This window comes from Calonectris borealis, chromosome 12, assembly GCF_964195595.1.
Source record: "Calonectris borealis chromosome 12, bCalBor7.hap1.2, whole genome shotgun sequence".
NCBI classification, from domain to species: domain Eukaryota; kingdom Metazoa; phylum Chordata; class Aves; order Procellariiformes; family Procellariidae; genus Calonectris; species Calonectris borealis.
In genome coordinates, this window is record NC_134323.1 from 4,770,500 (window position 1) to 4,794,583 (window position 24,084).

A 24,084-nucleotide genomic window follows, 5' to 3' on the forward strand; every position below is an offset into this window, starting at 1 on the left:
CATCCTCCAGACTCTTCCTCCTGTTGATGCCACGTGAAGGTCTTAGCACTGCACAGGAACTGATCTAAAATGAAGGAAGTAAATACTCGTCTATCTTTTCTATGCAGAATGATTACATCGAAATTAAGAGCATTGTAATTTTTTACGCTCGGTCCCAAGGGAGGGAATAGTTCTGAAAACCTGCATGCTAAATTCCTCCCTCCCCCCCGCCAAAATAACACGTATGCATAGATGGTCCCTTAAGAAAGAAGGATTCCCAAACTCCATTTACCTTGACAGCTGTCACTCGGCACTTGTAGTTGTCATGGCAGTGTGTGGTTTTTCATCAATTACCAGCACCGGTGGTTTTTTTTTCTATATCAGTCATCAGCCGGGCTATTCCTAACGGCTTCTGGCAGCTCATCGGGGAGATCAGTGCCATCGAATCGTGCCCTATCAACTCCCCCCGCCTCATCGTGCGACACTGTTTACTGCCGTGCCTTTTTCTGTAAATATTACAAGCAGTGCGCTAGCAGGAGGGATGCGTGGGAGGGAAATGGCTTAACCTTGTAAGAGTTAGCTGGGATGGCAGGTCTGCGCCGACTGATAATTCGCGAGTCCTCGTGTTTCAGTTACTTCGCTAAATAACATGTAGACATCCCACTTTGAAGTCTTGTATATGATAGTTAATTAGACAACATTTAATTTGGCTTAACATTTGTGTCAGTTTTGTGGAAGTGAGCCTCCATAATTAGGGAATACAGATCAGGTTTCTGTCAGACTTATAACCTCTCACTCCAATTTAATGCTCACTCCTCCGGCGCCGTGTCACACTGCGTGCGCAGGAGGATTTCCCACCCCCCCGTCTTTTCCGCTTGACTAGTAAGAAAGTTGCCCGTATTACACAACTGACAGCAAATGGGATCGTTCGTGGAGATGTAAGGGCATATGATTTGCTAGTATTTAACAGTGAAGTCGCCCATCGAAACAGATTACATGATTGGAATCGGTGTAAATAATACATTTACACAAGCCTGGAATTTAGTTAAAACTGCTCCATGTATCAAAGATGCCCAATGCAGGCTTCTGTGATGCTTTTCGGTAGAAATTTATGTCTAAAACAGACTATGGAATTAACATCTTGTAATTAGGAAGGCATTTTTGTTTAAATAGGTCTTTAAGAAAAGGGTGCTTTCTGTTTGAAAGTACTTCTGTCTGGGATGATTAAAAATAAGGTGCTGTTTGTTGCAGGTTGTTAGGTGTGACGCCAAGTCCATGCGTAGAAGCACATTCTGTGTGGTATTTTTGGCATCTAGAACAAAAAAAGATGGTCTAGGGCTTTGGTATTTGAAAAATTAATATATTACCCACTAAAGTCTCTACGATGATGCCTTTACCCAGTTTGTTCTAAAGTTACAGTCAAATGTAAAGTCATAGCTCTTACCTGATTGTCTGTGGCGAGGCCAAGACATTTCTTTAAAGATAAAGAATCCAAATGTAGCACAGTTTTAATTGATATTTTCCTCTCTCCCCCCGTGCGAAGGGAGGTTTTGGGCAGATGCCCGTTGCAACTGTATGCAGGCAGTGTCTGTCAGGCGTCACGCTCCTTTCGACGTGACGTACGTCGTTTGTCTCTAATTAGAGAGGAAACCACTACTTTTTCTCCGGCTTGCGCTGGTTATCGCCTACGAGCGAGTAGCTGGGGATGGTCTGTGGTGAGGTGCTGTGCGCCAGGGTGCTGCGGGGCCACCTGGGCTGGGACAGCAGAGCCAAGGACTCCACTGCAGCAGCTCTTCGCTGCTAATCAGGCCATGGGGAGTCTTCAGCAGAGAGAGCTTTTGACTAACTGGCATAAGGTTTCTTCCTCCCCCCTCTGCCCCGCCTTTCTCTGCTGTGAAATTTTCTTAAATGTTCCTGCTTCATTGATTATTTTATTTTTTTTTTCACTTGAGAGTGAAGAAAGATGGAAACCTTTTGGTAGCAACCCAGCAGTAGTTTGTCCTCCATTCCTCAGGAAGGTTTTCCTTCAGAGCAGTCGTTCCTCGCTGTCTTCAGCTTGACGTTTTGGATCCAGAGCTGGAGGAGGACTTCTGTGACCAGGAGTTTGCCAATTCAGAGCTTGCTACCTCAGTTAATTAGTAAAATTACCATACTACTTCTTACAAGTTCTTATTTACTCATAGCCTTACTCTGTCACAGCTACAACATTACTATTGCACGTCACCGTCCAAGGAGACCTCGCTCTATGGTGGTGGGTTGCAGAAACAATTTCTGTGGGCCTGTTTCTGAGAAGTTGAGCTGGTCCTGCAATTTGTGTGTTGCTTTTCTGAACCTGTCGGAAGTGTTTGGGCACCTGCAGCATCCTGAGGAAATACTGGGTGGATCTAATCTGAGTTTATGCTCATTTTGTGGGTCAAGATATGATGTAATTGCAAGTTGTACCATGAAAATATGTAGCAGACCAACGCTACCCGGTGTTCAGATTTTAATCAATGCAGCTGCTTTCTGACCAGTAACCATGATGCTGGGCAGCGCATGTAAAGGAGTGAACACATTACCTTGCTAACTTGCCGTCGTGAAAGGGGAACTCGCTCGTCGTGTTGCGGTGACACTCCCTTAGGATGAGTTTTGTGCATATTCGAGGTGGTTCTGGTGTTCCCAAAGATCTGAACTTTTCCCAGATGTCAGTTTTGGTCTCTGTGAGTGAACAGTGATCGTCGTGGCTTTACTGGGGGACATAACTGACTAGTGTAAATTTGCTACACAGATTTATTAAGTGAAACTCTAGACTTATATGTGGTCATTCTTGTCTCTTCTGTAAATCCTTGAGACCATGCTTTGCACGGAAATCAACATTATGTCATTTTAGTCACAGAACATTTCCCTTTTGTAGTAAATTATGTCCTGTGTCATTTGGAAAGTCATACTCTGCCAATTTTTTTTTTTTTTGGGGGCGGGGGGCGCGGGGAAAAAACCCAAAAACCCAAAACCGACAGTGATGTCAAGTTATTTTATTCAAAGGCCAGAAGTAGAAATAATTAGAGTAATAATTGTAATGAAATAATTTCTCTTTATAATCAAATGTTGGATAACAGGGTTGCATAGCATACATCTGTGGGTTGCATTTAAAAAAAAAAAAAGGGTTGTATTTTCTCACACGTCCAGCAATAAATGTTTGCAGGCTGAAGAGGAGATGTACGCTGCATGCTTTAGATGAGAATCCTCCCAATGCTGAAACTTGGAATTTGGTGGGAGAAGAAACATCAAATATGTGGGAAAGGAAGGAGTTTAATAACACTGCCCTGAGCGCGAATTACTTGGACGTGTAGCGCGTTGTATTTTGTATACAAACACAGTGCTAATAAGAAGAGTTTAACTGTAGTGCCAATACCGCTCTGACATCCCTCCTGGACAGCCGAGCTCCGCTCCCTGACGGATTACAGAGCTGTAGAGCTCAGCTCGCGCTGGGAGCAGCAGCCCGCACCAGGTGTTGCGGAGGGGGGAGAAAACCCTGCAAGAACTCCCACTGGGGAGCATAGTCTGAGTCTTGTGGTAGTAGTGAGCGCGTTCAAAAAATTCTTCCTCTTGCTGAGACTTGCTTGTTTATTTGATACAGAATGTGTGCAGGTTTCTTTTTTTTTTTTTTTTTCTTCTTTGCGTAAAGGATTTATCTGTGGAAATAGGTGAATGTTGCTGTAATAATTTTGTTTTGCAGGATCCTTTCCCTGAGAAAGATACTGTACAAGCTTTGAAATGTTACAGTCCTCCGGCATCATACATGCTTAGGATCCCTTACGTATCAAATATAGTTCATGGCAAAGCTAAAGAAGTCAGTGTCCTATTGAAAGGCCCTTTATGTCTTGTCTTTGTTCAACAGGGAACAAAGTTTGTCATCCTGAGACACCAGACCTTTGAGGAGGCTCAGGTAACCTCTGACAGTGCGCAGGGTGCTGACAAAGAGTCCCTGTCAGCCTTTGTAGAAGACGTTGAGACTTCAGTCAGCGTTGACTTTCCAGAAGATGAGGAGCGCGTTGGTGAAGTGCTAGGCTGTGGTTCTTCGGATCTGTCGGTTCGTGGAGGAACAGAGGAAGCTCAGCATGAAGATGAAAAGATGACAGCGGCAGCATCCCCGAAGTTGTGATCACACAGGCAGATGAGGTGGGTGATAGACAATACTTGATATAAAATTCCTTTTTATCTTATCTGATTTGTATTCTTGGCTGTGATCAGAAATACAGCTTGTTGTTTCTAATTAATTCTTTAATTTTCTTTTATTTATATTTTGAATTTAGCAAAATTCTATTTCATGTTGGAAATGTTCTCCATCTAACCCAAAATGCACTAAAAAGGCTATTTGCTTTAATCAGCGGGATTTTTAATCTTATTATATGCGCCTCGAAAATGAATATTTCTTTGTATTGTACCATACATATTTACATAAATTAGTGTTATCCCTGGTTATTTTGCCAACCATAATTTATACGCTTTTTAGTTTTATCATAAAATAAAATCTTGCCTCTGATATTCTGGGACCATTTTTAGCATCATAGCAAATTACCTTGGGAGGAACTATTACACAGTTGGTGAACTATCCTCCTTGAGTTTAAAAAAAAAAAAAAAAAAACAAAACAAAAAACAACCCAAACAAAACCAAAAAACTAAAATGTGTATCAAATGCTCAGCTTCCACCGATGAATCCAGACTTTCTCTTTTACTGTATCCTGTAAGTCAAGCTTTGCAGGCTTTAGAAAACTGCAAATTTGTAAAAATTGCATGTAAAATTCACCTGAAAAGTAGATTAATTTTAATGTTCGGTACAAATCCTTGCCTTATTTAATTATTTTTTAAGCGTTAAGATTAGTTTTTCACCCTACCGGGTTTGTTTGTTTATATATCGTTTCTACAGCAGGTTCATTTCAAGTATTGCGTTCAGAGATGTTGACAAAACATTTGACAAGAATTCCTTTGAAGTAATATTGCAAGTACCTGATCTCACACGGTACTGCTGAACGCAGCTCTTGTCTCTGGGACAGATGGAGGCCCTACAGCCAAATGAATTGCATAAGCTCTCCATTTCACCGCCGTAAACTTGAAATACAAAAATATAATGAAAAAATTTGCTACACCTTCCTCCCTTCGGATAACTTCCCTTTCTTCCCTCTGTAATTTTATGGGTGTTTGGGGGAAGAAGTACCTCTGCTGTTATTGACCAATTCTCTGTGCCTTGTGGTGTTGGCTTGCCTATAGATGGGAGGAGAGGGAGGCTTGTGATTGACCCACGTTCCCAAGATGCTTCTCTCTGAGGTTAGCATCACGTGGAAATCTGCTGGCCCTTATCTAAAGGGGCATTTAAGTTTATGGGGCCCCTGAGAGAATTGGTGACAATATCTCCAATGATAAAGTTATCGGGTTCTGGGCAATTACCTTGTTTGACCAAGTCAGTGAAAGTTTGTTGCTTTCCCTAGTAGCGGATGGCAGCCGAGTCATGAATGAAAGATTGGTTTGAATGGGCTCCAGTTGGTGATGGCCGATTAAGGAAAGCAACTAGAAGAGCCGATGAAGTTCCTAACATGCTGACTTTGGGGTTTTGCTGGAGTCCAGGTACAGCTAGAGCACTTGTCGCAGTGGTCAGTGTAAGACTGAGCGTATATTGGTGCGCTGATCAAAATAGAGACTGAATTCCAGGGTTATCCCTAAAGATGTAGCAGCTCGTACTGCCTCATGTGGTCACCTGAAGTCCTTCAGGGCTCTTGGTGGCTGTTGGATGCACAGATAGCAAGAACAAGAACGAAAGTTTGTAGACTGTAAGACAACAAAAGCCCAGGGAGAATGATGCTGGACACTTGCCAAAGACATCTACTGTCTCACAGTTGCATGGCTTTGCCTTGCCTTTACTAAAAGCTTGCAGTTCTTGTTCCCCAGAGATTTTTTGTGGGGAAGCCAAGGGCTGTGTATCCTGTGGTGTCTGTGGCTGGGTGAGGAGCTTGATGTGTGGGTGCACCATGTAGTCAGGGGTTGCTAAATTCCTTGTCTAGAAGTACTTTTTCCTCTTTGTGCATACTGAGAGGCAAGATGTTGCGGTCCAAATCACCAGTAGTTTTTATTCAAGACCTATTGATGAAAGACAATGGCATTTCGTATCTTCAAAAGAAAAATATAAATTTGGACATAAGTTATCCAAATTCTTACGTAGACATAAACGATAGCATTCATAGTTAATAGGAATGGATATTTACTGCAACATGCTTTGTCTTTCAGGGGAACATATCTGCTTTCAAAGTGTCTGTCTCCTGTTGGGCACAGAGCAGTATTTTTCTTTGTTAAGCATATATGCACTTACTACATGTTAACTGCTACTGATGTAGCGTATGTGTCGTGAATTACACATGCAAGCAGGTATCTCCTCGGTGTGGGCGGTCAGTACACAACATATGGGCACCAGAAATAGTGCCTGAGCCAGGAAATTATCTTACGTTGTACATGTAGCACAGGGATATAACCTTTGGGGGGGTCATTTGGGTAAATCGTGTTTTACCTAACACGGGATTGTCTATACGGTTTTGTCTGTCAATTCTAGCCATGAGGTAGCTGAGAAATTCAGCCATGTTTTGGGGGGGAGCACATCTCACAAACTTCTGTTAGAATGGATTCAAATGCTGATGGTGACAATTGCTTTCTTCCTAAACCTGCCTGCAAAATAAATAAGTCTGGCATTGGTGTCAGAGTTTTAAAGGGGCTGGAAATCATTCTCTTATGTGGAAAAAAATGTCCTCCCTACTTGCATAGCAGTAGAAATTCTTTGCTTGAACGGGACCGGAGAAGTAGATGAACTTCTGCTTTTGAAAGCATTGTCTTTACTCTTTGAATTGAGCTCACACCTTATGTCGGTCGTGCAAGTTTTCTGTCTTCTATCTCAGGGCACCTTCGTGTCCCCGCCTGTTCATGTGGCTCTGCAGCTCAGTTTGGGGCAGAAGAAAGTCATTCCTAAGAACAGGCTGCAGAAACAAAAACTCAAAGAGTAAATGGAAAAGGGGGTCCGTAACTGCTGGCCTGATACGTGGTGTGGGTAGAGCCACGCTGGCTTCTGCTAATGCTGTGTCTGAGCAGGCTGTAAACCTGGGTGGTTAGCGTGTGGTGAGCCCCGTCCTACTGCAGTTTGTACCTCGTGGCACCTCAGCTAGGTGGTTTAAATCGGCTTGAGATGTGTCTGTGGAAGGAATGTTGCTGGTAGTGTAGATGTGCTGTAAGAAAAGGGGGTACGACCTGCAACTGATTTCTCTTTATTATTAGTGTTCTTTTTTATATATATATAGACATTGCAGTAACTCATCTAGGAGCATTAGTTATAGGTTAGGGACATGGCACGTGGTGCAGCGTGCATCTAAGGTGGATGATTCTGCCCCTGAAAAACATGCAGTCTAAATAGGAGTCAAAGTACTGATACAGGCAGTTGAAAATAATTTTGGTTTTTTATGTGGCCTCTAGCAGTATTTAAAGACTGCGAAGATCCTTGATATCTTATCGGTTTGACTCCTATTATTCTGGAACTCTGTGGTTATACATATTTCAGCATCTTCTTTTCATGTCTCCCTACGTCTTTATAACTGTTGGACAAGTTAATACACGAGATGCCTCCTTTTATGTGTGCTAGATGTTGTAGATTTTTCAAGGGAGGGAGTAATTAAATTACTGTTTCAAAGGAGTTCTCCACCACACTAATAACTTATCTGTAAGCTTATTAAAGTAGTTGTTTGTACTCTAAAATGACTAAATAAGTGTTGTATAATCTCAAAATTACAATAAATCATAATTCCTCCTGGATGGGTGCAACTATGATTTCTGGATGTGTCTGACAGTTTTGAATACCGTACTTGCGTGTACCCGGAGAGGGCACAGGAAAATAATTACAGTTTCTGCTGCTGTGCATTCTGCGTGTTCGTACTGTGGCAATGTTCCTGTTGTTGTACCATCAGCCGGTGCTCGAGCAGCAGCTTCGGTTAAAGGGTGTTGGGTGGAGACAAACAGCAGCAATAGCTACCTAGAAGATTTTGTTAGCTTTTTGAAGTCAAAGGTAAAGTCCCTTGTTTCACCTGTACTGCAGAGGAGACTTTGCAGCACTTGGGACCTCTGCAAGGAGGTCTCTTTTTCCACCCCCCCATTTGCACATGAAGGAGGGAGGATGTCTGGCCGGTGGCGAAGTTCTGCCAGTGGCAGAGCTGGCATTAAACACTGTGTTTAATTAAACACTGCAGCCTCTGCGCAGTCTGCCAGTCATTGGGTCCCTCCACGTAAGTCTTGGAGGCATAACTGCTATGATAAAGGCAGGCGAATATGTATGATATCATGGCACGGTGTACGTGTTTGGACAGGAGACTCCCGGCCTTTCTGAGACCTCTCTCTGCTTCCAGGGACAGCGAGGGGGAAGAGGAGAGGGGAATACAACAGGTTTCAGTCCTGCAGCTCAGATACATGCGCGCCTGCTAAAATTTTTCTTTCTAATGGAGTTCAGCCTTTCTTTTTCATGCTGTTGGATCAACGAAATGCTCCTAAAATAAGCTCCAATGGCTGGTTTTTATTACAGCCTTAAAGAACAATTTAATTTTGCCTTGGAAATGCATCTGATACGACCATTTGCTCCTGGGATCACCAAGATGATTTTTGCCTTCCCTTCTATAAATGACTACTCCTGATCCTTGGTGACCGGCAACTGTGTGTGTACTGTGTGCACGTCCTAGAGGAGTTGGAAACAGGGTAGCTGGCCCAGGCAGAATCAAGTATTTCTATCAAAATTACAGGCTTTACAGTAGATTTAATTACACCATCTGTTAATGAGTCTACATTTTGGGAGATGGTTGGGGAAAAAAGATCTCCAGGTTAAAAATATTTTGCGAACAACTGCTTAGAGTGACGTGCTTCTTAGCCTTGGAAAAACTGTGTTTCAGGATGAAACAAGGGAAATTTTTTGAATGACAGCAATGAATATCCTATCCAGACTGAATCAAAGGCATAGGAAATGGAGCAAAATCTACCTCCACTGCTCATCCCTACGTGTGCACTGAGGGATGCTGGCACCTGAAGGAATGTGACTGAAAAAATGGGATGATTTTGTGTCCCTTTAGCAGAGCGTATGGTGTGCCTTTTCCCCGTTGCTCTCTATGTTGTTATCACTTCTTCAAGGCTACGTCTAAACTCAAAGTGCCTAATGACAGCTACTTAAATCCAGTTTGCGCTTTTTGCGCTGGCCATTCTCTACCCAAAACCAGTAAGGTCACTGGGGGAACCCAACGGCGTTAGTTTGAGGGGACGAGGACTGAGGCATAATAACAAGTTATAACTGAGAATCAGGGCAGCCCCCTACTTCCAGATCCTTTTTCCTTTGTTGTTTTACTTTTCCTTATAGAAAATAGACCCTCAACATTTCTTTTGGGATTGACTTTTTCAAAAGGATCAAAGAAACTCTGGTGCATAGCACTGTGGGGGTCCACTGGCAGGTGGGTGCTTAACTCCCCTAAACTGCCTTGCAGATGCTGACGTTACATGTGGTCTTGCTCCTCCAAGGGCTATGACATCATCCAGGACACTCCATGTGCAGGCAAATAGTGTAAAATTTCCATGTTGGGGAATACCTTTTCAGTATTTAAGGTATCGCTCCCAGGCTGCATTCCTAGGAGACTAACTTTCTGTGTGTATAAGATTTCACCATCAGCACTGACACTTGGCTTTATTAAAATTAGCCATTTTCCATTGAATTAAAGTGGTATAATGAATTAAAAATTAATAGTTTTATTTGAAAATTTTTCCTACATTTCAGTGACTTGAAATTGAGCCCCATAAAACTGATTTCTGATTCTATTTCAGTTAAATGTATTTATCTTGCTGATGTATGTGGTATGGATTACCATACCATATTTTAACATGCCCTAACAACATATCAGCAGATATGTAAAAAAGTGAGTTAATAACATAAATGTCTGCTATCATGCTGCTTTGTAAAACCATTCTTAATTTAATCCATACACTAAGTGTGCTTTCCAGTTACAAAAATTTATGATAAGTATCAGGCAGAAGTGAAACCGTGATACAGAATTGTGACTGATGTAAAACAGACACGCAAAATGAGTAGCATTAGGACACTTACTTTGAAGTTTGTTAAAACCAGTAAAGTGATATCCACTTTAAGTGAAACCTGCTGTTACAGATACCTACTGGATTTTGGGAACATTTCACTTTTGAACTTACTCCTTGCACTCTGCTTTAGCATTTAATATGTTGTGGGGTTGTTTTAATGTTGCAGGGCAAGTAAAAGAGCTGACCTATTCAGATACCTTATTATCCTTGCTCACAGACTGATAGTTGAGTATATTCAGTATCTGGGAAGAGAACATTTCTTCAAATACCTTTGAGAAATTAGCTTGCTATAACAGTGTAAAGTTGAAACAAATAGCAGTTTACTCCCATTCGGTATAGTACCACTGCCAAATGTGAATAATGGAAGAAATATTGAATCATTTAAGAGGGGATTTGAGAATGACAAAGCAAATGAGAGCAGTTAGGTTGGTCAGTCGGAGTAAAATTTCAGCATCTTGTTGATGTTGTTGGCAATAATTTGAACCGTGGGGATCGATTGCAGGCTTCATGAACCTTTCCAGTTAAATGGGCAGGTGGAAGGAGACAGGTGTCTCCTCCAATTCATGCCTTTTATTTATGGAGAATGGACAAAGTCCTGGCTTCCTGAGCACAGCCGAGATCCCACCAAGAAACAGTTCAGCATTCCAATATCTAATATTTATCCAGGTAATAAATATATGTGTATTTATGTTGCATGAAGACTTGTTCCTATTTGAATTGTAAGAGTGATGCATGAAATAGGCCTATGAGGTACAGGGCTGTCATTAAACAGAATGCTCTTTGGACACTGGCACCCTGTTTATACACATGTTCTGAATAGGGAATTATCTATGTTTAATAGAACTGAATGTACCAGAATTCTCCCTTACTCATAAAAGCAGTAACATGGCCATCTGACATGGACGGAAAAAGCTTTTTTTTTTGAGACATCAAAGTGGGCCACCCAGAAAATATATGCATCTTCTAACAGCAAGAGTGACTATTAGACTCCATATGTCTGGTTAGTTATGTAGGTTTGCATGTAAAATGATAGACAAAAAACTCAGGCTGATGACTTTGCTCCCAAGAAAGACAATTCTAATAATGTGTGTTGTTTGAGACACAGGTGTTAGCGTGTTAATTGTATGTGTTCTGAATCCAGACAAATAAATAACATACTTCCCCATCATAAACTTCCAGAGTTGTTCAGAGTTTCTCCTAGAAGGGATTTTTTTTTTTTAACATTGATTTAATAAGCTAAAGTGACTATGGGCAAACCACACTACTTCTGGGAGGACCATATCTAATGGATGCCGGTGGGTGGAGCGTCTTCTCTTTGCCGATAAAGCAGTGCCTGAGCTTTGCAGTTCTGTGAGTGTTTGGATGTTATGGGAACTGGAACCTCCTGCTTCAGCTAATATACGGAAGCAGCTTGGTGGTCTACGATCTGGGTTATTATTTTGACAATTTACCATACTAGCCACGATTCCAACATATTTCTGTGGCATCGATCAGAGCTATGGTGTCATGGGTAAAAATTAGAACAAAACAAAAGCAGTATAGGATGCTGGGATGAGTACTACAACATTAAAATGAAGTTCCCCTTGGATTTTCTCCTAAAGTTAAGAATGCATCTGCTTCGGCTGTGCTTGTAAACATGTGAGAACTCTGTTCCCAAGACCGCCGGCTGGGATTGCATGTACTCCCCTGTACTCGAGCATTTGTACTAGCATTAGCTGTACTCTGAAGGGATGCTACGTCAGAGTCTGCAAGGCTCCTAGCCTCGCTCCCTGCTCGGAAGCAATTAAATAAACCAGGAAGAATGTCATACCTCACATCTCGAACTACGTCCGTGCACACTCACTGTGTTGTCATAAACGTAACATGGAACTAAAATAGAAATTCCACTTAATTGTCCAAGGAATGACTCGTGAATTGGGCATGCTTACTCTTGTCCTAAGAGCAGAAGATTTAGCAGCCCTAACTGTATCTTAGTGTTTTTGTCAGCTCTGGTTCCCTCTTGCTGAGAGTTTTCAGTAGCTCTCATGACTTTTCCCCTTGTTTCTTTCAATCAGGAGGGAAGTTTGTTTTTTAAAAAAAAAAAAAAAAAAAAAAAAAAAAAACCAACCCAAAAAACCCCAAACAAACAAAAAACCCACAACCAATGCCATATAATCTACAGGACCATTCCACACTTGTATTTCTGAAACAGATATAATTAGCCATGTATAGACAACTTGGAGAAAAGTAATTTGTGAAATGAATTCATTTAGAAGGCAATTGAGAGAAACAGTGTCCAACTCATTGCGTCAGTGGATAAAGAGAATGAATTTCTTGAGTTACAGACTTGCCATGTGTAATTTGGTTTGTTCCCGTGGGCAGTGTGCGTGCAGTTATCTTCTGTGTTGTGGCTTGTGTGTGTTCTCTTCTACCATATTATCCAGTGTCCGGTGATCTAGTCCAGTGAATCTGGGACAGGTGACTTGGGAATAAGTAAAATTGAACTTGGTGCTGCAGTTTGAATCACTTCTTGTGTACTGATGTTTATTTTTTGAGGACAGTTGGCTGGAAGGAAAGAGGCAAATCGTAGCTGACAGAGCGGAAGATAGTTTGCCGTGCTTTGACTGATGGGGGATTTGATCCCTTTCTGACAAGAACAGCACCCCGTTCAGTTTGCTTTAGATCACACATTTCTTTTCAGAACCCGTTGTCAGAAAGCTGCTGAATAACTTTTTCAAGAAGAGTGTATGACAAGGAGTGCGGTAGCAGGGACAACGGCAGCTATCCATTGTACTACCATTTGTTGAGATGCCTGACTTAAAATTGTGCATCATTTCCCATGTAAGAATGGAGATTTGGGGCCAAACCTGCTTTAGCTGCTTTGCCTAGAGAAAGTCAAAAGAGGGGATGAATTTGGCCTTTCTCCTGCCCCGAAAGCCTTTGTTTGCAGAAGTGGAATCACCGATGAGCGCAGGGTCAGGCTGAGACCCAGAACTGCCTTGGTTGTTCTGGACAGGTTCCCTTTGTTGTCTTGGTCGGTTATGGGTACCTCGTGTGAACGTGAGGGTTCAGGACACTTCCTTGCTGTTGCCTGAACTAGCTTAATTAATATTTCCCTTGTCTTGATTGATTTTTAGATATTCCTTCTACTTAACTGACATCACTCATTGTGGTTTCCTGAAGGCACCTTGGTAAAACTTCTTGCTCCGTATTATGAAAAATATTAATGCACAGTATTCTTCCTAGATACCTTTTCACCCTGAGCATCGTTTACTGCACTGACGTAGCACAATTGATGGACAGACTGGAAAAGGATATTTATATCTCATAAAGCCTCCCTTTGCCTATACACTGTTAGTTGTCTCTCTGGAGACCTCCTTGGGCTCTTCCAGCTTATGTTCATATCTTAAAGATTTCCACAGATAGCTAGGAGATCAGCCTAGAATGCTACTGCCATTGTCTTTAAGCTTCTCTTGTATTTTTCATTGTTGTTTGTAGCTCAATAAAAATTGAAAAATAAAGTAGTTGTAGCTTTAGAGGTATGTTAGCTAGAGTTTGATGAACAACAACTTTGTTTTCAAGAGGTGGTTCAGTAGTGAAGAGAAAATGGTCTCTGCATCCTGATAAGACTTTTTTTCTTAGAGAATAGCAGCAATGGTGTCCTCAGAAGTTGTGCTTCAGAGTGGTATTTCAGTGGCCAAAGCAGAGGTGCCGTAGAGGTGACCGTTCAGACAAACACTGAAAAACTGAAGTCTGCTATGATGAATTGCCTTATGGTGGTGTGAGGACAACTCAGTATAGCCCCTGCGGGAGGTCCTTTGCTCCAAGACAGCTGGTTGAGGTGAAATGCGCATTTCTTTTTTTAAACTTCGGGATTTATTACTGGGCTGGCATTTTCTTTCTCCCTCCTCCCCCCTGCCCTTTTTTTTTAAAAAAAAAAAAAAAAAGCAGAAATCAAAAGCTTGTAATATTTTAAAAAAGAAAAACCATCCTCTTTTTGCTGGTTTCTTGTCCTAAAAATGTGGTTTGTGTTTTTTCCTTTTCTTCGCTGTCCAGACCATGTTCTTGGTTTGGGGAAGCAGATCGATCTGGCAGCATGATACATTCTGACTAATTTTTCTGGCATCTCTATGATCATGATTTCCTAATGTTATCCTTGACTTGTCGTCAGTGACAGAAATTTGAAGGCAACTTGTTCTTCAAAGTGTTCTACATGCAAAAAATATTTTTTTAATCTCTAAAGCTCTCATTAAGGTTAGACTCTTAAAATGGATTTGACTGTATGCAAGCCTGTATATAAAAGACCTTCTCTCTTGCTTATCTGTTCCTCAGCATTTCTCACATGTGTTGTTTGGGATTTTGATGCTAAAAAGATTAGATTGGATTAATATTTTGTTTTCCTTTCAACCATGTAAATATTGAGCAGCAAAAATGAAACAAAATCCTCATTCCTATTAAAATACAGCAGGACTTAATAGAATCTTAGAAAATAACCTTAAGATTTTTCTTTTTTTCTGCAAAAGGTTAACTAAATATGGCCCCAGTTCTGCAAAGGATTACTCATGTTTAATTTTACATTACCGTGCATTGACTTTCAATGGCATACTGCGTAAAATAGCCTCGCTGAGCCTTTTGAGATCACGGTCTAAGTGACCGTACAACATGATGCTCCATATACCATTAAACTCACAGGAGTTTTGCCTCTCATGCCTCTGGTTATGTCGATCTCTGTCACTTACAAATCTTTCTCTTTTTCTAAGGTCAGCTGATGACACTGCCTTCATGTTTCACCTGCAGGGAAGTTGGCACTTCTTTCTCCATCTTCTTTCTCCATTGCTGAATTTGTAACAGACTGTTATCCTTTTGGACTAAAACCAGCAACCCCCTCCCCGCCCCCCCAAGGATTATAGAATGTGCCCCAATATTAGGATTTAGGAGGAAGAAAATATATAGAAAGAAATATTGAAGCTGAAGTTTTTTTCCTCCCTGAATTAGAAAGAAAAATATAGTATTAAGAAAGCATTGAAGACTGCCTTTTTTTAATGTTGCTTTGCTGCTTCTTGATAGATAACAGTAACTCTAAGAAAACTCTAATCTGGATCATAAAGGTAGATTGGTCCCCAGGTACATCAAACATTAATAGATCTGGGAAAAAAAAGGCAAAACAACCAACCAGTGTTGGCAGAGGCAACTGAATTAACTAGGAAGAAATAAATTCATTGCATATTTACAGTCACCCCAAGTGCTGTTTTAAAATCTAGTTTAAAATGGCAATAAAATTTTCTTTCAAAAAGAGCTTCTCAGCTGCCAAATTTTAATGCTAAAGCAGTAAACAGTTAACCAGTCAGATTGCTTAAATGTAATCTGGGAAGCAAGTAGAGAATCGCAGTGCCATAAACTCCATCCCCTGGTTCCCTCGGGGTAACTGTCCTTGTTCGAACAGTGAGAGAACAGATACAAATACGCATGCAGATGCCCTGACTTTCCTAAAGGGGTAGAGTTGTTTTCAGCAATGTGAACGGACACTACCATCGCTGGGGATCCAGGTTTTGTCCCTGTCTGCTATAGCTCTCTTTTTCCAGTCTTCTGGGACAAGATAACAGCCGCGTGAATGGCCCTGGCTATGCAAGTATGGCACACTTGGCAGTGCCTCGTGTGAGAAAATGTGGAGAGGTGCACAAAACAGCAAACGAAGCAGGAAGCTGCCTCTGGAGCCAGAAGCTGCAATGATGCAACCACTGCATCTGGTTTCACAAGAGTTTAAGCCAAAGCATTCCAGCGTACCCTGGTCCTCCACCCTCAGTTACCCATTCCTGTCCTCTTGCTCAGAGTGGCATTGGTGCTCTGACCAGCAGTGAGCTCTAAGCTGACAGTAAACTGAAGCCAAAACATGAAGTGAATAGTTCTTCAGTTGCTCATAACGTTACCGTATTTGCTGTTATTCTATGCTAGAAACCTATAGCAATACTGTTGTTCTGTGCTAACATGTATGCAAGTAGAGGATTTTTGTGGGTAAGGAATATATGAAAACACGTGAGTGCCACAAGGGCTTTGCTTTATGTGTCTGGGATGCTTCTCACACATGGAGTGGAGTAAGGTCTGGGTTGTGTGGTCAGGAGGTACCTGGAAGCAGCTTTATTAGAAGGTAACAGGGACTGATGCCACTGCAGTGTCACATCTGCTTGGGGCCGTCCCTGCGTGCACGGGAAGAGTCAGGCACTTCATGAAGAATCAAAGTAAGTGCCTGCACCTCGCCAGTACAAAATCCAGAAGAGAAGAGGAGGCATCTTACTCTGCTTCACGAGGAAGTTCCAGTATCTTTGAGTCCAGAGCCGTGATTTGTCTCCTGAAGGTGGGCACCTCGCAGCTTTCTGTCAGGGCTGAGCTGGAATCGCGGCTGTTCTGGCTAAGCTGGACAGGGTGTTTTAAGAGGTCAGAGTTAAGGCTGGTGGTTTGGTTTTTTTCTTCTTTTTTTCCAGCACACAAGGTGATGATCGCTGTTCTTAACTGGGCATGGGTCTCCTAAAAGCGCTGGGCATTGGTTCCCGTTGAACAAGAGTGCCTTAGCCTGGAGCTGGGTGCTTTTGAAAGTGCTAAACCACAGTTCAGACTGCGAGGGCAAGGGAACGGTCACCTAAATGCCCTGACAGCTCATGCCGTACTCGGTCATTAGGATTTTGAACGTTTCGGTACACTTCTGTAACTTGTACAGTTTACATTGAAGGGAAAAGCCCTCTTTGAGAGACCGCACAGAAGCGTGCCCTTACTTCTGGTTGTGTTGTCCCTCCCTTGTGTGGGGACACTTTGATAATGTCATTTTTTCCAGCATGCTTTTTTGCAGCTGGCCCTTTAATTTTGGCAAAATCTGTGCCCTGCAGCCCTAAAATCTCCCTTTTTTAAAAAAAAAAAAAACCCAACAGATTGCAGCATTTTGCTTTCCCAGCTGGTTAGCGGCTGTTACATTTTCTTTTGCTTTTTATTGTTTCTTTTTAAGAAATAAGCATACTTTAAGGTTGCTGTCAGTAATGAGCTAGCTTTATACTGATGTAGTGATGGGTGAGGAGTGTTGAGGGAGGGACCATACTTGAAACTTGTTTAATGTTACACTGAGTAACATGGACTGTTCTCTTTTTTCTCTTCTTTTTTCTTTTCTTTTTTTTTTTTTTTTTTTTTTCCCCCCCCAGTGGAACTTGGGTTCCAGTAGTTGTCTGTGTTTAGCAAAAAATATGTAAAAATTATCTGCTTCCTTGCTTTACATGCTGTATATGTAATCCAAGGTACTTTTCATTAAGGAATATCCATTTATGAAAAAGCACCTGAGGGCTTATTGCGAAGAGAACAACTTATAAAAACATATTGTACTATAAATTCACATTTCTGTCTTGATCCAAATTAATTTTCAAGTGTAGGCAAGCCTTTGGAGTTACTTACTAAACTCTGTTTATAAAGTAGCTATGGCATCTGGAAGAAAATAACACACTTAGAGACAAGTGATGTTTTCCAAAGAAGCATAACTATGTTTTTTTCTACTTGACTTTAACAAAAAAACCCTCTTTATGTGCCTGACTGGACAATACTTTAAAATCAGTGAAATGATAGTGACGCATCCAAAATGAAAAGCCTTTCCATTTGCACGGCAGCATTGAAGACTCACTGCTGCCCCCAAAATATTCTCAGAGTTTATAGAGCTGTGCCTTACAGACTCAAAATAAATACATTTAATTCCAATCCAGCAGTGCACGTTTGAACCTTGGTTTATGAAATCAATCAGATGAAGTAGGGATACCTGATGGTAGTGTCAGAGCTGCTTTGAACAGCTGACAGAGATCATTATAAAAAAAGGTACAAGAAAAACAGGGATTCCAAGACTCAAAATCATTTACAATGTAAGCCCGAGTTTGCTTTCCCCACAGTGCAACTCAGAATAAATTTGATTAGAGGCAGAATGGCTGGAGAGGGCTCTTACACAAGGTTGTAATACCAGGCACAATCAGGCTTCTAATAGCCTAAGGGATGGCTGCGTTTGAAAGCTAATTTGGATTAATGCAGGGACTGAATTTAAAGTAGGGCTAGGTATTTCTGAATAACTGTATTCTTACTCCAGAATAAAAGTGTCCACACGTGAACTTATTCAGAAACAGCTATTTTGGCATAATCTATTTGTATCCGAGCCTTAAATCTCTGCCTGTAGGCTGCTAATAGAGAAACAAAGAACAGTATCAGCTAATAGGATCTCTCACGCAACCTCTTCCTTCCAAAACCTGCAAAAAACTTCCCAAAATGTAACCTTTTAATTTAACTGTGTATATCGTGATTTTATTTTTTCTCAACTGCAAAGAAGTCTTTCTAATCAAGAACAGGATTAGTCCATACGGCATAAATGATAACTTCAATGTGCTCATCATTTTGTTAGCCTTGATTAAAAACAAGTCTTTCATTTTCAAATCTTGTATGTAATGTTGACTTCTAAGCATTTTGGGGTTTAGGGTAAGAATACAGAAGTCTAGTCAAGAGAGAGAAAGCGCTAACGATACTCCACTGATATAAATGGGCAAAGATTTTGCAGTGCCCTAGAAGAAACAAACTTGGGCATGTCCCTCTCTTTGTATTTTCTGCCAGCATGGGAATCCCCAAACATGGGAATTCACTTCGGCTTTGCAGATCAGGGCTTTGCAGTCTTTGCATGTCAGAGTGCAGCGTGCGTGTGAGGGGCTGCCTGACCTGGCTTTGTAGATGTGACTTTTGGAAGTTGCCTCTGCTTGGTATAAGTTGCAGGAGACTCTCGCGTGCAGCCTGAGCCAGCTGTCGTCATCGCTGCTGAATGTAACGCCTCTTACTTCAGTGCAACCTTCACTGCTCATAGCTACAGCATCGACAGGATCAAGCTTTGTGTTTAACTTTCACATTTCTTTTTCTTTCTGTTTGCATGTAGTGTTTAAAATTCTTAATGGGACTGGTGTCTTGTATTCAAGTTGAACTAGGGTAGGTCTGCATAACCTAAGATCAAGCCACAAATTTGCAGCTTCTGTGCAGAAGTGTTTGATAGCATTTGTAGATAGAGAGGTAGCAAGATATTTGATTTTTTTTTTTTTTCCCCATAGGAATTCAACTTATATTCATTGAAAAATACAGTTACTACACAGTAGCAGGTTTCAGAATTGAGTATCAGGATAACCTATGTGTTTCCACTCAGAATAAACACTGAAGGATTTAGAAGGCACGCTGTAATATAGCCAGTATAACGAGCTATTGTACTGCTATTGCAGTTCAGTTTGATGGAAGTCTGTTACCGAGCACCCGAACACGTTCGTAGATGTGTTTGGCAGCGCGTTGCCCAGCATGCAGCGATGCGTCCGTGTGGAGCCCCCTTGAAATCAAACCACCTCTGGAAGGAGTTAGCGATCTGCTGCATCCTCCGAGTTACAGGACCCAGCCTCTTACTCAGGAACGCGTTTGGGTTGGGGCTGGGACTCGCACCCAGCCCTCGCGTCTCGCAGCTATAACACCTGCTTTTCAGCTGTGCCGGCTGGTGTGTGTGCCAGATTTATTACCCATGTATTTTCTTCTTCGGCAAATATATAAATGTGCTTTATAAGTTGCCAATAAATGACATATTTTGTATAGGTTTTGGCTATTATCCCCAGTCCTGCCAAAACTTACTGTATATCCTAAAAGTATTAGGATGGCAGTATCGTTGTCTTGAAGACCACCTACTTCTTTTGCTAAAATAGTGGCAAAAAATGCATTACAATGCATAGAATAATTCCAAAAGCTTATGTAGTTACATTTGTGATACCTGAGAGTTTGCATGTTCTGAAACGTGAGAGTGCAAAGTAGGACTATATGGCACACAATTCCCTGAATGTATCTGTGACCTGATTCTATAAGTGGAAATAAGTTTCTTTGACAGCTTAAAGTTTTAATTCTTGCGCTTTTTAAGATTCTATCGGTAACATAAGATTAGGTTGTTTATCGAGGGTAGAATGTGATAGTTATTTTTGCTTTACCAAAAGCCAATTACGTAGGATGGTTCCAGTCCCTTGCTAAATAGCTTTTTCTTTTGGCATTAATTTTAATGTTTAAATAGCATGTGCATTTTCTTACAGCTGCATAAAGATATGTATAAGTAGAAGGCTACTTTGGTGGGGAAGATCCAATGCTCAGTGAAGCCTTTCGCATATATAGAATACTGAATATCTAAACCATTATTTAGCATCAGAATCAGTTATGGTTGTCTGACTGATGGACAATCTTTTCCTGACCCAGTCTCTTTGCAAGTGACCTATACTGTCTAGACAGTTGCATATTATTTATACATTCATTTCAGATTTATAGTTCTTTTAACTAAAGTTGAGGGTGTTAGTTTGCCAGTGACTTCATATCCATATCAGTACTTGAAACAGGCTGGAACAAAACCAGACACTTAAAACTAGCAAAGCAGTCCCTTTCCATTGTTTGCTGGTTCGCCCTTCACCACTCCTCCTCTTCATCTCCCTCCCGTCTCTCTTTGTGCCTTCCCACCCAAAAAAAGGAGGAAAAAAGGGGGGGAGGAAGAGTCTGACACACGAGGAAGATTGTGTAAAACCTGCTAATTTCAAAGAGCGGAGATCAATTCTGGTTGATCCCATTGGGTGATTGGGGAATCGCTAAAACAATATTTGCATCCACTTTTCAAGTCTAAAATGCTAGGACTAAAATAAAAGAACGGTTCTGCAGAGCTATTTCCTAAGGGTGGCTGGAAAGGAGGTCACGTTAAACCAGCTCTGGATGCACCGTATGTGAGAGACCGTTCCTCAAAGGCAGCCTGCGAGAGCCCTGCTCACTGTAAGAATTTCCTTCCAGAATCGTGCTCTTCACCTCTTTAGGGGTGAGGCCAAAAAGGACATGAAATAACGTGGTGCTGCTACGGTTAAATGCAGTTCTTGAGACTTGCAGCCGCGAGCTGTGTCCTTGCCACTACTGACAGTATGTCTGTTATTTTGAAGATTACGATGAGACAATATGTGAAATTCCCAGCTACTATCCGCTCATTTATGAAAAGTTTGTCAACTGTACTCTTCCAGGCAACATGGTTTTTTTTTTTTAGGTGTATAGAAATAGAAGCACACACATACGCATCTATGTGTGGCAACAGATGGATTATCAGAGTATATCAGAGAATATATACTGGCTTGTTTTGAGATGAAGGTTGTGCCGGCATAATTTAGAGCTGGGAGGAGCAATAAATTCTGGCCACCTCCTCTCTTCTTTTGCAAATGGCTGATTTTTTAGAAAGGGCATTAGGAATCTGAGAATATTTGTCTTCAACATGTTCACAACATCTTTTTATGCATGAATAATCACAGTAACAGTTATAAAGTCATTGTTATCAAATGGCATTGACAAGCAAGGTGGGCGAGGCAGAAAGAGGCACGTAAGAGAGGCTCCAAAAGTCAAAGCGGAGAGAGGGCCGGCCAGGAGGTTCGTGGAAATACGGCAAGGTGGGAAGAGCACAGGGGTGCTTGGGCGGAAGAGCTTGGGGTCCAGGAAGAAGAAAGGAAGGAGTGCGAGAGAGTAGAAGAGAAGCCTAGGGGCAGTAGATGGACTTAACCTGTAGAAGAAAGGGAGAAATGTGGTGGTCACCACCCTCTGGGGAATGTGTCAACAGGAGATGAAAATTCATTTTACTGATCATTTTAGAAAGGGTTTTCAAAATTGGTCTCTTCCCCCACGCTTGAATTTTGTTTTTTCATAAGAAAGCAACTTATAAAATCAAAGAAATAGTGCAAAAGGCATTATCAGTTACTGCACACAATCCATTTCAAGTCTTACAACTCAAGTAGCGTCCTACTAAAGCATATCTGACGACTTTCTCATACAGATGCCTTGATTTTCATGTCTCTTACAAAAAGACTTCCCTCTAATTCCTGATAATTTCACTGAGATCATCCTTAAGTCTGGCCTTTATATGTTTGTAGGGAGTACAAGCAGATGATAGACTTTTATTTAAAAGTGTGGTCCCTGTGATGTTGCTCAGAATTAAAGTAATAGACTGGAGGAAGGTAGTCGAACTTAGAGATCAGTAAAATTAATTAGTCCTCTTTATGGACTACTTTTGTTACAAATTTTAAAATGATTGAGGTAAGGAAATACCAAATTAACCACTCACTGAAAAAAAGGCTTGGATTTTTAAAATCATAATCCTAAAAAATACACATTTTTTAGGTAATAGGAGGAAAACGTTTGGACATTTTCCGTGCTTGTTACTTTGAGTCCCAGAATCTTTCTGTTTAGCTAATACAGTATAAGATTAATTCTCTCACAGCACATTGCCTGGAGTTCAGTGCACATGTTTACTGATGTGTACAGCTCTCAAATAAGTTTAGTGCTTCTTTCACCCACTGTTAGGAAGTATATTTAAAAGAAATTGCCTTTTATAGATTTAAATTACAAAAGTACTGATATCATGCAAAAAGCAGTTCAACTCATGCAAGCATACAAATGTGTAAATCTTAGGGAAAAAGATACCCAGGGCTAATATGAATGTAAATAGGATTAGCTGCTTGCATTAGTGTCTGAAATACAATTTTAAATGCTTACTGCCTGGTTATTCTTACATATATATATATATATATGCATACGTGTCTATATAAATATTTTTATATATACATATATTATATGTGTATGTATATTTCTTTCTTCCCCCAAAATATACCTTACTAGTACTTGAAAAAAAATTGTTTTTTCTAAACGGAAGACTTTTAAAGAGATTACTTAATGACAGCTGTGTTAGTGATGGAATCTAATATATTATTAGATATAGAAGGTTTATATTTGTTGTGATATGAAATATTAACACAAAATGAGGACAGATTTCCATCCTTCCCGTATCCACCCAAATGCAATAGTAATTTTAGACCCAGTCTTCTCACTGAATCATGAACAATGACAGCCACCAGATTCTCTATAAGCCCATGAAAAGAACAATTTTCAGTTAATGGTACCACTAAAGCTGCATAAATCAATGTACGAGGCATTTCATTAGAGATTTCAGTCCCCTATGTCATGGCTTCTGCGGCAAAGCAAGTCCTTTAAGCAGCCTTAGTGGTAGTATAGGGAATTTAGTTTTGTTATTACTTATGTTAAACTGATAGAAGTATGTGGGTTATAAGAAGCCTAAAAAAAAAAACCACCACCAAACTGTTATCTGACATAGTCTTGAACTTGAAATAGGGAAGATGCCTAAGGAATAGGGCAGATTTTGTTTCTTAAAATGTTTAATCTTCTTGCTGTTTCTGCTTGCTAATAGAAATGGTAATTCTTTTTCTAGAAATAACCATTATATACCTGTGAATTGTTTCGTTTAAGTGACAGCTAAAAAGCGATAATGTCATTTTCTCTCGCGTGTGTAGTAAATATGTTAGAATGATGCCATAATAATTGTACGTGAGTTTGTATAGAAGAAAGAGTCCTCATTAAGGTACCTGTGTGCCCTGTCAAACTGGGCAAACACTTGTCAAGACACAGCATTGCATACCTGGAGTGTGATGTCAGAGTGATAATTGCTCAAGCAGAAAAGTTTTTGTGTTTTCTAAACTACGAGCTTTATAAAACTGCGCTGTTGTGTAGAGGGGCCTGCAAAGAGTGGTGCTGTGCCTTCTGTTTTGATAAACTCCATATTGCTATAGGCTGTGTGTAGAACATGGGAAATCAAAATTAATTATCCAGAGTAAACAATTTGGCAAAAAATTAACCCCCCAATTTTCAGTTAGACTTGTTTTAACATTCCTATGTAAAACATTCCAATTTCTTTGGTAAGAACATTTTTCATTTACAAATCTCTTTTTTATTTATGTATAAAACAGCTGCTGAGCCCTCCGCAATGTTCAGTTTTCCAAATCACAGCAAAGCTTTGTTTTACAGTGAAATGTTTTTTTTTTTTTCCTTCGTTCAAAAATCAAATACACACATAACTCTGAAAAATCTGTTTAGGCTGACCATCCCCAATCTCTCTCTTTT